Consider the following 15,962-nt stretch of genomic DNA (forward strand, 5'->3'; position numbering starts at 1 on the left):
TTTCACAAATGTTCATTGATACGATTTCAAAACCCCTATCAGGGCCATATATGTTTATGTTCGAATGTTTATCATTTACTCACTCGCTATATAAATAGTCCATATATTCCAATATTTTTCATGTTATTTTATGTGCATTTACATAAATACCCTTCTTAGTACACTATATAATAAACAATGATAAGGTATGTCGGTATAGCAGTAGGTGGCATATTACTAAACTTTTAGTACATATTTTGATATTTAAGGGTGAGATGAACGTGGCTCATTTTCATCATATATGATTACCGTTCTATTGTGCATAACGTTTCATTTTTATATAAGCTTTTCTCAAAGTATGTGAAAGTATTTGTGTTTATTATAAACAAGAAACTGTACAAAAAGCAAAATGTACAATGAAATAATGACAAAAATGGTGACAGTGAAAAAAATATACCAGAAATTAAACAGAAATTACATAAAAGAAAAAATGACACAAAATACAAAAACAAAAATGTACAAAAATTAAACAAAAATGTAAAAAGTAAAAATTAAACAAATGTAAAAAGTAGTAATTAAAAGAAAAAAGAATGTACAAAAAGTAAACAAAGTTAAACAAAAAAGATAATTTTAATGTACAATGAAATAATGACAAAAATTTTGATAGTTAGAAAAATGTACCAAAAAGTGAACAAATTAAAAGCAAAGCAAAAATGTACAAAAGTAAAAAATATGATAAAAACAGCAAAATTATACAAGTTAAACAAAGCTTTTCTTAAAGTATGTGAATGATCTGTTTAGAAAGTCTGTCATTGAGTAGGTTGTGTGTTTGCGTATTTATGTAGGATTTTAGAGTTGAGCGGGGAACTTTATATGCACTAGTAAGTATTCCATTCTTTTATTTTTTGTAGGTTAATTGTAATTTTCTTGGGTGCGACCTTGATACAGGCTAGACAAGTATTCTATAATTGGTCGTAAGTATTGTTTATTTATCTTTAATTCATTAATTGGTGTTGTTCCTGTATTCTTTCCTGGCAGACTTCTAATTTGATTTCTTTCTTTCCAGATTTTGTTTGAAATTTCACTTGTTATTTTGTCAGGTGAGACTAAGAAATGTCGTTGATGCAACTATTTGAAGTGTTCCGTTAAGATAAAGTTTGGGGTTGATTGAATTAGTTTTTGTCTGTACGAAAACTTGTGTTTTTGGTATATTAATTTGTATTCGTTTCTTAGAATAGAATTTAGAGGTGTTATTCAGTGAGGGTTGTAAATTCGTGGCCGCTTTTGTCGTTGTTTCGGCATTCTTCCCGATAGCTACATCGTCTGCAATTTCTGAAGTGAAACAGTAATTTAAGTTGTCTAATGGCATGTGGATTACATACGTGATGAAGAGTGTGGGGCTAACTACCGCTCCTTGAGGTACCCCTGACTCAGGAGTAAAACTTTCCGAGTATGTGCCCTCGACATTTTATATGAAGTTTGATAACCAGCGTTAGAAGGTAGACTGAAGTGCCTAAGATAGCCTCGAGGGTGTAACTGTTAAGCTGAGGTTAAATTACGGTTGTTGCATTACTTCAAAAACACCAGTGTCTCAGACGTTCTCGTTTTAAGCGATATTCAAACTAAATAGTATTAGTAATACTGGTGTAAAAAATATTTTAAAACATGTTAATAACTGCATATAATCTCAATGTAGTATTCTTGAAGTAAAAACACTGAACTTGCACAAATTCTTTGAGGCAGTTATTTAATGTTTTATTGTTTCCGCATTTTGTTTGATAAAATCGTTAACAAAGTTTACACAAAAAGCATAAATTACTGTAGCTTAAGTGAAATATCAGTACCAGCGTAAAATAAGAGAACAGAATTATAGATGCCAAATTATAACCTTGTGAACAAAAAATGCAAGTTAGAAAACAAAATAAGATTGTACTTTTTAATAATATGATTGCTAAATCGATTTGTAGTGTATTCAGGAAACGGTAAGACGACCATACTTAATATACAAAAACCGGAAACTTGGGCTTGAGGTAACAGTAGTTAAAATGCAGGCGGTGGTGGTAAAGCTTATCAGTTGTGTTTTATAAAAGTGCGTGTAAATATGTTTTGACAAAGATAGTCACAGCGTTGACTGCACGAGTAGTCAAACTACACTATATGCAAGACACTTAAACTATTTCTACTGTACTGTTCTAATTTTAAAAGATGTTTTGAGTTTGTTTTTTTTTTAATAGGGGCGCTTTTGGGAACATTTTTCTCAAGGAAACATTCGTTGATACCACTGAGTAACTGACCTCTGACATCACAAATGTGCACGTATGGTTAACCTCGGAAATGGCGACACTTCTTATTTTAAACGAAATATAAAATGCGTTTCATAGTATACGGTACAGTTTGAAATAAACGTTTTATTTTATAGTTAACCAACCAATATTTATGTTTCTAGTCATTCATTAGGGTTTATTTTACAATTATTTTAGTTTTATAGTTTCTGAACACAATCTGTTATCAAAGTAAACACATTTTAAACAATGCAATTACAAATATTTACTAGATACTATATTCTTTTACTTATAACAAACGAAAATAAACAAAATCCACAACATTTCTATCCTATTAAAGCTTTGTCAAAGCTTCACTAACTTCCCAAAGTTTCTTGGCCAACCCTTCATCTTCGGCTTTGGGCAGCAGGGTTTCTCTTGACATTCCGTGAAATACTTTCCACTTACATTTGCCAAATGTTCTGACACTGCTACATGGATTGAAGTTTGCGCACCTTCTTTGCTATCCTTATAAAAATGTGTAAGCAATGGTACTAGAAGAAATATCAACAATCGATCCACATTTCTTCCTATTTCAGTTTTAACAGCACCTGGGTGTACACAGTTCACTGTCACACCAGTTCCTTGTAAACGGCGGCTCAGTTCCTTAGTAAATAGAACGTTTGCAAATTTAGTGTTACTGTAAACTATGAAAGGGCTATCTATACGTTTTTCCATGTTTAAGTTATCAAATTCTATCTTCCCCCAACGATAAGCTTCAGATGACACGACCACAACCCTAGATGGGGCACTTTTTTTCAAAAACTCTAACAATAAGTTTGTGAGAAGAAAATGGCCGAAATGATTCGATGCAAACTGTTCTTCTAAACCTTCGACTATTACTTTGCATCTATGCTTTGCAATCATTCCAGCGTTATTAACCAGTATATCAAGACGAGACTCTTCATTTTTGAAATTTTCTACAAACTGTCTTACCGATGTTAAAGAACTCAGGTCAAGTTTCTTTACGACAACTTGTTTGTTTCCAGTAGAATGAATGATGTCCTCAGCTGCAAGGTTTCCTCGTTCTACACTCCTACAGGCGAGAATAACCCGCGCATTTCGCTTCGCCAGATCTCGAGCCGTTTCTTTTCCGATACCAGTGTTAGCTCCAGTAACAATGGCCGTCTTCCCAGCGAGATCAGCATTGCTACTACATAAACTGGTCGAAAACATCAAATACAGCTTAACTAACACTGCCAAAACAAAGATTCCAAAGATAATATTATACATACCTTTAAATAAAATTAATCCAAATATTGCATATACTAAAATAGAGAAACTATAAAGAAGTATTTTGGGCCACATGTTTTAAAGTAGTACTTCAAATACGACACTAGTATCTGTATTACAACGAAAGTTTTTAATTGTCGCGTGTTCTTTTCATAGTTTTCGCATACACGATTTACGCTTGATTTTTGGCTCTACAACATCGCCATCAAAATCAACTAAACTACTTTCCACCACATACACACATGCTTAAAGTAACATTAGTTGCACTTATACTACGTCATTTCGTTCTAGACCATACCATTCATGATACAGGTAGAGACAGTATGTTTTCTCTTCCTCTATTCTTTTTATTTTTTTAAAGTTCATATGAAAGTGTATATATATATATATAATACTCAGTCAAAAATATACTTGCGACCAGAGCCCTAAGCTGATGAAAAATGAGCTGGTTAATTAAAGGAATTAATAACAAATAGTTTTGAAATAATTTAATGTACTAAACATAAATCCTAAATGTTGTGATTTGGTATTTAGAAAAAACTGATGAAAAATTATACTTCAATAATTCTTTCTAGTTCACATTTAAACAACTATTGTCAACCCATTTACAAACAAGATAACTGAAAAGTTAAAATCGTGCAAAAAAGAAATAAAACAAAACTAAAATTACTGTAGACATATACAGACATCATTTTCTCAAACTACATTTCCAAGATAACGAGTTCGCATCCCCTTCGCGCCAAACATGCTCGCCCTTTCAGCCGTGGGGGCGTTATAATGTGTCGATCAATCCCACTACTCGTTGGTGAAAGAGTAGCCCAAGAGTTGGCAGTGGGTGGTGATGACTAGCTGCCTTTCCTCTAGTCTTACACTGCTAAATTAGGGACGGCTAGCACGGATAGCCCTGAAGTAGCTTTGTGCGAAATTCAAAAACAAACAAACCAAGATAACGGAATGGTGTAGAGCCAAAACAGGAGGTTGCAGTTCCAATAAATAGTTTACGGTATCTCCAGCCATGTTTTCTTACTTTTTTTTACGATCTCTAGTAGCAGGTTTTTGAACTTATTTATCTTGTTTACTGTTGTTGTTTTTTTATGCGTCACTGTGAACAAAGGATTATTTCATATTGCAACTAACTTTATACATTTTAATGATAAAATAAACGTAACTAGAAGGTAGATAATACAATTCATGATGATCTACTGTATCTATTGGCTACTTGACTGCATTAATTCGAGATTGTTACTGTTACGATTTATCTTGGACAAGCCTCCAATTAATTGTGTTACATATTACGATTTCAAATAGTCTAAAACTGAGTTAAATCGTAATTTATATTTAGAAGTTAATTAAATGTAAATATGTATCAAATTTATTATGTTTGCCAACAAGATTGATACACACATTTTTCTTTCTTAATATAAATATATTTTAATGAACAAACAATAATACACTTTATGATTATGGTTATTACAAATAATGATTTATATACAAAAGTTTTACAAACCATATTGAGTCTTTTATCCGATTAGAAACTTCCTTGATATGTTGTCAAGGGTTCACGATGAGCGAATTAATTCTGAATTGATAGAGGTATAATTTATTTAATGGGGAGCTAGCTAGATCTTCGCTAATCATACGTGAGTTTTTCACAACTGAAGTTATAAAATGTCTTCGTAGAAATACTAACGTCTGAAGTTAATCTGATCAAGTTTCATGGTTTATATCTCAGAATGGCTGGTATGGATGTTAACACTTTTATTGATAAGCAGAGAACAACGTTTCGACCTTCCTAGTTTATCTTCAGGTTAGCAAAAATAGAGTTTGCAATTGACCGTTGGCGGGCACGAGAGTACAAACGGGTACCAGATTGTAGGAGGCAGATATTAAGTTATTAATTAGTATAGGTATAAAAGTGTTCCTTTACATTAGTTTAATTTTGGTTTGAGTTCTTGTATAAGTAGGGCTTCTTTGATTTTGCGTCTGTTTATATTTGTTTCATTACTTAGTATCTGTATGTTTTCTATGGTTATGTTGTGTTTATTTGATTTGCAGTGTTCAAAAACGTGTGAAGGGTTTGTTTTTTTTCCCCCAAACGCTGAACTGAGACTCAGCACATGAAACAAAACAAACACTCAACATATTAAGAAATCAAATAAACACAGCCACAAAGCTATGCTCACCCGATAAAATTAACGATGAAATCAACAAAATAAAACAACTTCATCAACATCAACAAATTTCCTCCAAAAACCGTAGAAAAAACACACACACCTAGACCAGCAACAAACAAACAACAATAAATCCTAAAATATAAAATCTTACATAGCTGAATACTATATATTCCCGATATCAGCGAAAAAGTAACCAACATTTGGAAAAAAAACTTACAACAAAACACAACATTCCAGTAAACACCAAATTTATTCAAAAACCAGGCACAAAACTAAAATTCATACTATGTGAAAACTACACTGACAAACACAATGCCAACATAATTTATAAAATAAATGCAACACCTGCCACGACTTCTACATTAGAGAAACAAGCAGAAAAATGGAACCTAGATTCAAAGAAAAAAAAACAACACCTTCACACGTTTTTGAACACTGCAAATCAAATAAACATAACATAACTATAGAAAACACCCACATATTAAGTAGGGAAACAAATATAAACAAACACAAAATCAAAGAAGCCCTACTTATAAGGCAACTAAAACCAAAATTAAACCAGTATAAAGGAACACCTTTATATCTATACCAATTAATAATCTAACATCCACCTGCAACGACCCTACAATCCCGCACCCGTTTATACTCTCGTTCCTAAGACATATGTTCGTCAACGGTCACATTCAAGCTCTCTCTTTCTTAACCTTAAGAGGACCTACTGAGGTCGAAACGTTGTTCTTTGCTAACCAATAAAAGTGTTAATACCCATACCAGTTGTTCTGAGATACATCTTTATTTCAAGTAGGTTTTTTGGTCAACAAGAAGTTACATGGTTTATAATGAGTGAAATCTATAAACGTTCCTGGTAAAAAAATCTGAAGTTCCCCATTAATAAGCGTTAATCACAAGTATAGTTTCCGAGGTTTATAGTATACTATAACTATAGCAAGACATATATATTGTCTCTTGACACGTTGTGTTGGTTAATTTTATAGGTTTGAGAGGAAAGTTTCTAGAAATTTCAGCTAGGGCAACAATACTGACAATTACTAGTATTTACTTTCACACATAACACATCGTTGATTCTTTTACTCAAAAATCTACAACTTTAGTGAATAGACAGGAATTTCACAATATAAGTTACACGCATTTATAAATGTATATATATTTATCTGAAACAAACATCAATATTAAAATCAATATATAATAATAATTTTATTACAATACACATATTGTTGATTCTCACACTTGAGATTCTCCTACAGTTTATTGAGTAGGTGGAAATTTCGCAATACACATTTAATAGTATAAGTTATATGCATTTTTAAATACGTATTTAAATGAAACAAATATCGATATTAAAATGATTATGTAATAGTCACAAGATGTAAAATGTTAAGCTGTGATTGGAGACTGTCATGGTGATTTGTTTGAGGATGTAAGGAGCATTTACAGCTCTAAATTCTTTATATAAAATGCATAACAATAGGCAAATATATGCCTAGACTTAAACACAATCTTTAATAAGCGTGTATAAAATTTTACCAGTTGAGTAACAGCCTTTTCAAATAAAACATATACATCTAAAACATCATTTAAATAAATTTACGTGTCTTTTAAAGTAACTATTCTACGAATGTGTTTAATAAAATTTAATATTGTGTATGTTTATTTATTATATTTATTTTTATTCCTTCATTCCATACATGATATATGGGTTGGCTCCCTAAAGTCATTGTATGTACAGTGTACAAAGCATTGAATGTCTAAATGTTACAGTCAGTTCATGCTGATCTGTTATTATCTGGTAATTCTTGTTTTGTACTTAAGCTTTTTAAAGGAACACCATATATTTGTAATAAAGCTAATTCTGATGAATAATTGTAACAAATCGACTTTTCACTACCCTAAAGTTTTTAAATTACTTTACTTAGTATTTTACAAAAGTTGTGAATGCAACATACAAAACCGTTTCAAGCCTATAGCCGGAGGGTCTGTGGGACAAACAAAGCTTCCACTCCTGCCAAAGTTCCGCTCTCCTATTAACATTGATTTCGTCCTTTCTTTGATGATTGCTTCTCATTAAATAATTGTTTTTATATAACACTGCATTCATGCAAAAGTAACATTTTTATACTTAGAGAAATTTTAGTAGAAACCTTTATTTGTGGTAATAATAAGGAAACCACTACATATTTTGGATTTTTTTTTTCATCCTTGGATACCACAGTCACACATGGAACGAGTTCTATTTCGAACAAAAATAACCCACTTCCATTATTAGTAGTACTGGATATTGTTTCAATAGCATTTCATTTCTACCGTGGATCAGTTCCTAAAATACAAATGTCTGAACCTCTGTTTAATGAGCATTAATGTCACATTGAAATCAGAGATAGTACGTCTCTACTCCTTACATCTGGATTGTAGTTCTTTACTTCAGATGAATGGTTTGTATGATATATTGCAAGGTCAGGTAACAATGTAGCAGATCCACGTCTCATTACAAACAGGGGCGTAGATCCTTCATTTTAGGTTGGGGGTATGGTGCATACAATCACCCTCCTACAGTTTGGTCTGTTGAATTGTTTTATTGCATCACAGGCTTACAAATCGTGTGTTTGTTCTTGTGATTCTCGTGTTTTTTACCAATCAAATTACATAATTAGGCCTAAATGTAGGCTTTTTCAGTAGCCAAAATGTACATCTTTAATACAGTCGTGCTTCTAAGCTTTTCGATCTGAGCGATAGTTCGTAAGTATCAGTCAGTAGGCCTAAGTATACATGCGAGGTTTGCAAACACTATCACAGAATCTACCTACGTCTTGTATGTAGTGTAATATTAAGTAAACTTTTCATCACAACAGATTGAACAGAGCATGAAATTCGAAAATATTACTCCCAAGCGTAAACTCCTGTGATCTAGATCTGGCAGGCCATTTGTAGCTGCATCAATCTTATGTGTATATTTTGCGGTTTTCCCACGCCATTTGTTCTTATGCATGTCGAGCCGGTTTTATTGTCGAACGCCTTACTCTCCTTAGCTGCCAAAGCCGCTGACAATAGTACAGTTAACGACAGGTTCGGGCCGCTCGGATTCAAACGCGCCCTACATCATCCCCCTCCGCTCCCTTTAGTCTGAACCTCGATTTTACAACAGGGCTCATTAGACCTGTGTTTGTGGCTCTCATTAATCCATGAAATTTCAGATTATCACCACCCTCTAATAAAGTGCTGGTGCTTTATGGTAAAAGAACAATATATTCTCTTATCATAGATAGTGAAAATATTGTATTTTCTTGTATAATTAGAACACAAAAGGAGCGATTTCAACGGCCTGAAGCCTCTACTCGAATTGTATTGCTAATTTTTGTTTAGGTGTTTTTATTTAATAGACGTGCTTATAGACATTATATCACAACGTGTTTGCTTTTGATGAGCTTTAACAGGAATATAATATATTTGTGATTGTTTAAGTATTTTTCGAGAAACTTGCAATTACTTGTGTTGTAACTAGCACAAATTATTGTCCTAGCGATGCCCAGGCGGTCAGCCGGCTCGGTAGTCACTGTGAGGTTCGCGCGTTCGACTTAAATACATTGTACAGCTCAGTCCTATTTCCATTCTGTTCTATCTTCGTTCGTTGTACGTTGGAGTTTTTCAATAAAGACTGTATTTTAGCTTGTTTAGTCATCTGTGAAACATATTCCAATTATGACAAGCAAGCGTCTGAAACTTTCCTCTATTAGACAGTTCTGCAAGCCGGTTACTAGTACTACAAGTGACAATGCAGATGCAGATAATCCAACAACCTCAAGCAAAGGAATAGAAACTTGCCATACAGAGGAAATACCATGTCCATCAGAGGACGAGTCTGAAAATGCTTGTGCAACTATTGCACATCATGAACCACCAAATAGTTGTGAAACAAGTTTGTGCAGTAATGAAAAATCTCATACTCCACAGATACAGTGTGGAAAGCCATATCATCCAGACGCACAACTAATACCACGACAGAAAGCAAAATCTCAAAATATTAACTTCCAGGGCAAGTGGTTTGATGAGCTCCCATGGCTGCACTTCGACAATCAGACTCAAAAAGTCATATACTTTCATTGTGCCAAGGCGAAAAATAGAGGCCTTTTTACAGGGAAATTGGAGAGGCCAGTGGAGCATACCTTCATATCCACCGGTTTTTGCAACTGAAAAAAGGCAAAACAGAAATTCAACGAATACCAATCCTCTTCCCAGCACAGATTCGCTATATCTCCAGAAGGTTCACTTGGTGTAACTCCAGTGACTGTCCAGCTACATGATGGAAAAAGAAGCAGACAGGAAGAATGCAAAAGAAGTCTAGCCAAAATATTCAGAAGTTTACGTTTCATACTGCGTCAAGGTTTAGCAGTACGTGGATATACTGATGCTGGAAGAGGAAGATCCTAAGTTGACAGCCTGCTTCTCAAAGAAAACTACATTCACATTACCCCAGACTCAGAATAAAATAATGGAGATGTTCAGCCATCAAATACTGAGGAACATAGCACACGAAGTGCAGCAAATTAAAATCTTTGCATTAATGGTTAATAGCACTCAAGATGTTACAGGTGCCGAACAGGAAGCAATATATGTACGATACGTAGATGAGAACTTTGACGTCCATGAGACATTTCTTTGTTTGTACAGTGTTTCCAATACCACTGGTGAAACAATATTCTCGACTATACTTGATGTACTGACTAGACTCAATTTACCACTGTCAGGATTAAGAGCACAAACTTATGATAGAGCCGCTAACATGAGTGGTGCGTACAGTGGATGCCAGGCAAAAATAAAAGAGAAGCAACCGTCAGCTTTGTTTTTTTCATTGCGGAGCACACAAGGCTAATTTAATAATGCAACATTCAGTTGAAGCTTGTGAATGTGTTCGAGATTCTGTCCAGTAGGTACATGAACTTGGTGTCTTGCTTCAGAGGTCAGGCAAGTACAAGACAATCTATGAAAATATTGTATCGTTAGACAGCCACAATGGTCCAGTTAAATACATCCGCCCACTGTGTCCAACATGCTGGTTGTGCCGCCTATCTGCAATTACATGTGCTGATGATCACTACAGTGACATTGTTGATTCTTTGTCTGAATAAGCAAATGAAAAATCAGATGTAGCAGTGAAAGCACGAGGTCTGCTGGAAAGATTTGACAAAGGAAAGACAGTTTTAGGATTGTTGATGGCTCAGCATCCATTAGCTGCATTAGAGGAACTAAACCATGCATTCCAAGCAAAATCAGCGACAGTATCTGCCATGATTGAAGTATCTGCAATGACAGTTGAGCAATTGTAGGTATTGCGAACAGAGGAAAATTACCACAAGATATTTGATGAAGCTGAGAAAAAGGTAACTTGCCTAGATCTGGTGCCTATTGAACTACCACGTATTCGCAGACCCCCCAGAAGGATCACAGCACTCCTTTCTGCAACAGCTATAAATTACTACAGAAGCCAATATTTTGAATTTGTGGACACAGTCATAGAACATCTGACCACTAGATTCAATGCAGACAACAATGACTTGAGGCAATATCTGGAACTTGAGACATAATCACATCTGGGAAGATTGACAACCCGGTTATAAACTTCTATCCAGAAATCTCTGCACAACGGCTCGAGTTTCAGTTGCCCATGTTCAAAGGAGCAACAAAAGCAATATCTCTGAAAGGTGCGAAGGATGCTTACTGTAAAATGCATGAAACAAACCAGCAGATGTTTAGTGAAGTGTTTCTTCTCATGAAAATTTTGCTTGTATGTCCAGTATCCAGCTGCGAATGTGAACGCAGCTTTTCTGCATTAAGACGGTTGAAGACGTGGTCAAAGTCAACTATGTCTCAGTGCCACCTCAACCATGTGGCAGTTTGTCACACCCACGAAGATGAAGTCAACAAGATAAATATAGAAGAGCTTATGAAAGAATTCATAAACAAATCATCACAAAGGAGGTCTACGGTTGGGAACATGTAGACTAGAGGACTAAATGAATCTTACTTCAATGAAAAGTATAAATAATTATGTGCTACATTGTATTGATGTGTAATTTTTAAGAGTTCGCAAAGACATTTTAATTATTTTTATCAAACAACATGAATAGTTTTTCAGTAGATATAAACTTATCAAGGATATTTACTAATTTTATTAATATTTGAAAACGTAATTCATGCAACGAAAGTTATTAGTAACCTTGTCAAGTATAATGGCCATCTTTTATACTGTGCAGAGTGCAGGAATAAGTTCATGTGGCAGTTAATTTATGACACATTTGTCTTGGTAAGACATAGTTAAAAGAAGGAATGCACCTCTTAGAGTCTAATCATCTACTTAAAGACCACTCCTGTGAGAAAAGATGTAAAAGTGATGCAAATGGACCTCAGATGCCTTGTTTTATACAGAACTACGGAATATGTATCATTATAACTTGCAGAGTCAGTACCAGTGTGTTATAAGTAAATTCTTTGTCAAACCGTAAGATCGTTTCTGATCCAAATTAGCCATAACAGTAGTCATTGTTTTAGCTCTTTTTGTTTGTTTCTGTATGAAACTCAGTGTGACCACTTTGAAATTTGTCATCAAACATATATTCCGGTCAGAGACAAAATGTCCTTAACGCCCTTATGATACTATGTAGTTCAGTCAACAAGCTACCTTTGTCTCAGTATGTTACACTGATAATGATAAAGTTTTCATTAATTTGTTTGATCTTCCTATGCAATATCCTCATGTCATCTTCAATGACCAAATTCTCATTAGATTCATGCTTTTAAGCATTGCATTTAGATAACTTTGGCCTACAGAGGGTTGAATCTGAGATGCAGCTTAGAGATAGTCGTATCAGTCATGAAGTTGCTCTTCAAGCAATAAGCATATAATTACTAAAAAATGCAGCAAAAGTAGGTACCTGGTGAGATTTGCTTTACTGTTATATACCTGCGATAATTGTAGTGCTTGTTGGAGGCGTTCCTAATTTTCTTCAAGTCTGGATACATGCAAATCCTGAAATATGTAATGTTCTTGAGTAAGGTCAGCAGCAGAACAAGTAGGGACACATGTAATCATTGCATTCTGCATCAACCTGAGCCACTATATATTGTCTCAAAACATAATAAGAGTGCCTGAATAGCTTTATAATTCTCCAAGAAACTGCCGGGTTATGACAAGATGCTGGCTATTTCACATGAACGGATTTACCGTTATAAGTTTAGTTTAGTACCTATGCTTGTTTCATTATAGTTTTTGTTTGGATGTGATGTTATCAAACGTTATATATACGTTATAAATAGCGTATAATGTTGACTATGTATTGCGCAAGTTCCACCTGTTCCCAAAATTTGTAGAACGTTCGTGTGCGTAAGAATCAACAATATTCTACATGTGTATGTAATACCAGAGTTTGACAGTATTGTCACGAGCTTTGGTGAAAATTCAAGAATCTCACTTGATTTGTATGAAAAACAGCTAGTCGAGAGACAGTAAAATAATATTTTTGGACAGCTACAATCAGTATGCAGTAGGTCTGGGAAACTATAATTGTGATTAACGTCTATTAATAAGAAAACTCCAGAATTGGACCAATAACGCTATAGATTTCGAACATTACAAACCGTTGAACTTTAGTGAATTACTTCAGACGTTATTACTCCTACGAGGACATTAAATATTTTCGCTGGAAGGATTCATCTTGTGAAACCAATCAAGAAGCAACAGCTAGTTATCTAAAGCATGGTGTGACAATATCAACTCAGAATTAATTTGTTCATTGCGGAGGTGGACCGTCGATAAAATATTTATTTCTATACCGGACGTAAGAATCAATATAGTTTGTAAAACTCTTCTATATAAACCATAATTTCTAATAACTTATTAATAACCGTTATTATAAATTCTATTGCTTTTTTTGTTTGTATTTTAAAATATAATTCTGTTAAAAAGGGAAATTGTGTGTATCAACTTGTTGACAAATTAAATACATTTGATACATATTAACAGTTCATTAACTTCTAAATTAAAATTAAAATTTCCGATTATTTGAAATAATAATACGTTAACATACGTAATATAATAAATCGAAGACTCGTTCGAAATAAATAATAATAATAAATAATAATACGTAACACACCTGACTAACAATGTCTGCCATTTATAACTGAACTCTTTTCCTGGCTTCAGGTGATCCTGTCCAAAATACAGAAGGGCAGAGCAAGTTGGTGTAGTAGCTGTAGTTCCTCTTAACAACTTGCAGTTTGTCAGTCCTAGGACAAATAAAAAAAAAAATAGATATAGCTGTAGTCCAGATGGCGAAAAGATCATTTCCTCACCTTTCAACCACATCTTCCTCCTGCTTCCTGCAAGTCCGAGGTTGGCCTCAGAAAATATTTTGTACGGCATCCAAAAGGTTAAACAGAACAAATCTATTAATAAGTTCAGTAGAAGAAAATACCTGATTACAATACCGGTATCATAACTTAATAATTTAGTCAATCTTGGTATAAAAACTTACTATTCTATTGAATTTATAGCAACCAGGTGGCTAAGCAGAACAAAGTTCAGCGAATATTAATTCTTAATAGCTTAGTCCATGATATTCACAAACAAAACTGAAACAACTGATAAGAACTAATTATTACAATAATCGAATATTATTATATATTAGTTATTACAATAATCGAATGTTATTATATATTAATTATTACAATAATCGAATGTTATTATATATTAATTATTACAATAAAATAAAATCAACCAAGACTGCGAAAAATAAGAACCAACAATTGTGTAAAATGGAAGAATAATCATTATTGAACACAAATAAAATGTATTGAATATTTAATGGCACACTGACCAACTTTTATGTAACTCCTGCTCCGCTACCCGGTTAACCACCTCATAACTATAGTTTATTGATAGAACTGTCTTATTTGTATAACAAATGCTTGGAAGTGTCTACGGAAACATGTTCTTTTCTTTATGAATAATAACCGGTATGTGTAAATTGATAAAAACAGATTTTTGGGTTACAGTGGTGTAGATCACTGAATCCGTATTACATTAATATAAAACAATCCGAGGTTTATCAGTGTAGAAAGCATTTCACTGATAATATTATCCATGATGTATCAACTAAATGACCGATTAGGTTCCAGTAACGCGAACTATTTTATCATGAAAAATCAATAATAATCATGTTAGCACGACTAATACATACTTTAAATGTCTGAGAAACAATAGCTATGACGGGTTTATTAAAGTCCTTAGAAACTTGGATTACTATATATACCAATTTTAAAACCATAGTGTCTGTTATATTCCGAAGTTTCTCAAAATGAAAAACTAGATTCTTGTGCACATTCAATTGTAAAAATAAATGTTTAGATATTATTTTATAGATAAGACATGAAGAAGGAAGATTTTCAAAACGTTGTTCTTTACGCTTGTTTATCTACGACTGATAGTTGCCGTCCATTTCAGTTTACTCATCAGTATTTGAACGTTTGTTGTTTTAAATTATTTGTCATCATGACTTTGTGGCTGAAGAGCAATAAAAACACCTTCTACATATTTTTTATAGCAAACTGCTGCTTTCTAAACAATTACTCTTATAAAAATTTAAAATTAAATTTGCCATATTAGTAACCCTTTCAACTTGATCCTGAGTTTTTCATTAAATTTAAATGCGAATGAAACCAACTTAAATAGACCGTGCTTCGAAAGTCCGCGTATCTTTGCCCGTAGATTAAAAACAAAATCAGGTCTGAACACAAAACCATAGTTTTCGGTAATGTTAATAGAAACACAGAATGTACACATTCTGGTTAGGTTAAACTTCATATTATTTACATAATGTATGAACCTATAGCTATTGTTAACGATAAAAACAATAAAAGTATGCATTAAGTAAAAGATAAAAGTCGTTAAAAACGATAGTTAATTATGTCTATTTGTTTATTTGTTTTTTGAATTTCACGCAAAGCTACAAGAGGGCTATCTGCGTTAGCCGTCCCTAATTTAGCAGTGTAAGACTAGAAAGAAGGAGCTAGTCATCACCACCTACCACCAACTCTTGGGCTACCCTTCTGCTAATGAACAGTGGGATTGACCATCACTTTATAACGCCCCCACGACTGAAAGAGAGAGCATGTTTGATGTGAAAGAGATTCGAACCTGTGACCCTAAGATTACGAGTTGAGTACCTTAACCACCTGGCCATGCCGG

General features: G+C 33.7%; 1 pseudogene; it reads right to left on the reverse strand.

Moving 5' to 3' along the window:
* Positions 1-336: 336 nt before the first annotated feature.
* Positions 337-3,815, reverse strand: LOC143235542 (retinol dehydrogenase 12 pseudogene; annotated as a pseudogene).
* Between the last annotated feature and the right edge of the window lie 12,147 nt (positions 3,816-15,962).

This window comes from Tachypleus tridentatus, chromosome 12, assembly GCF_004210375.1.
Source record: "Tachypleus tridentatus isolate NWPU-2018 chromosome 12, ASM421037v1, whole genome shotgun sequence".
In the NCBI taxonomy this organism is placed as follows: Eukaryota; Metazoa; Arthropoda; class Merostomata; order Xiphosura; family Limulidae; genus Tachypleus; species Tachypleus tridentatus.